Source organism: Apteryx rowi, unplaced genomic scaffold (genome assembly GCF_003343035.1).
Source record: "Apteryx rowi isolate R43461 unplaced genomic scaffold, aptRow1 scaffold_436, whole genome shotgun sequence".
In the NCBI taxonomy this organism is placed as follows: Eukaryota; Metazoa; Chordata; class Aves; order Apterygiformes; family Apterygidae; genus Apteryx; species Apteryx rowi.
This window is the reverse complement of record NW_020450690.1, coordinates 182083-183734: the sequence shown is the minus strand read 5'-3', so window position 1 is coordinate 183734 and position 1652 is coordinate 182083.

Here is a 1652-nt window from a genome sequence, read left to right as displayed (position 1 = left end):
GGCCCGCGCCCCGGGGCCCGCGCCGGGCGGCGGCGGCGGCAGCAGCAGCCTCCTGGCCCGGTGGCCGCCTTGGGCACGGCCGCCAGCCCCGCAGCGCCGGGGCCGGGGTGCCCCCTGGGGCGAGGCGAGGGGCGCCTGGGAGCGGGTGCCAGGAGCCCCGGGGCAGCTCCGCCTGCCGCGTCCGGCGGCTGCGCCGGGGAGCCCTGCGCGGTCACGGCGACGGGGACAGCGGCGGCAGCCGCGGTGACTGCACGAAACGGCGGCGGGGTCCGGCGGGCAGCGCGCTGCCCTGCGGGCGAGGCCCCGCGCGGCTGCAGCCTGGCGGCCGCGCCGCCGTCACACAGCGGGGTCGGCCCGCCGCGAGCGCGGGAGCGGTGAGCGCAGCCCTTGCGGGGACCTCACCGAAACCCGGCTCCGGCGGGCGGCCGCGGGGGGAGCCCTCCTCGGGGGAAGGGGCTAAACGGACGAGCGTGTGCGCCTCTGGGCGCTGGAGGTGATGTGGGTTGGGAAGAAGAGCGCGTGTGGATTTTCTTACGCCATTCAGAGAACTTCGGATGTTTATCACGTATTTGCCAAATCGTATTGAGCTAACGAGCTAGCTTGCTAGTTCGGGGAGAGGGGGAAAAGCTCACCAGATACTGTCGCACTATCCGTCTCAATAACCGTTGAAATATTACTCAGCAAATACTTCAAAAATTATTAGAAACTTGGCTTTTTTCAGCCAATCTAACACTTCAGAGTTTGCCCTCAATCCGCTGCATAACGAAATCTGTGTGTCTTTCACTGAAAAAAGCAGTGACCTGGCTTCATGTAGGGACCTTGTTCCTGTACGTATTATACTTGATCTGTAAGTAAATCTTTCTGTTTTGGAGCCTGAATCAATTAGGAACAGATCCATATAGACAGTACCTGTTTTATTCTTTCCATCTGCTGTTTTTCTTGTAACTTAATACATCACAGTTACAGAAAGAAAACCTGTTGTACTCTTCTAATGCTGTTACGTGCTCTGTTAAGCCACTTTTACATTGCTTGTGTTCATATCCTTTTCCAGCTGGCTTTCTGGGCTCTCAAGACTAGCTAAATCATGAGCTATCATCAGTTTTTTCTTCTCCCCCCCCCCCGTCCTAGAATGAGTAAGACTTTTTTTTTTTTTTTAATTTGCAAAGCTTTAGGCAATACTTGTTTGAGAATTATGCTCATGGAAAGACTGACTTGAGAGAATAGTAGTTTTACGGAAAAGAATAAGCTGCCAGTGTAATGACTTGTGGAGATGTAACATGAGGTAAAAGCAAGAACTAGACTTATGGCATTTGAAGCTACTACTTTGCCTAGTATTTCTAGGTAGATTGGTAGGTTCTTTTATTACAAAAGCACTTAAAATTATTGTATATAATGTAACCATTTCTGATATATGCAGTAGTAACCACATACCACAAACAATTTTTCCCCAGTTGCATTGGTTTCCAATAATATAGATGATTTTGTGATGTGTCATCTTTCTCCAAACCGTGTGGAGTCTTCCTTTCATTTCTTCCAGCAAAAGATCCTGTGGGTGTGGTTGTTTGATTTCTGGATTTTTCTAGTCCTACAAGAGAACAATTCTGAACTCCAGTTGGTGCAAGGCACATCAGGAAAAATCTTTCCCTTGCTGA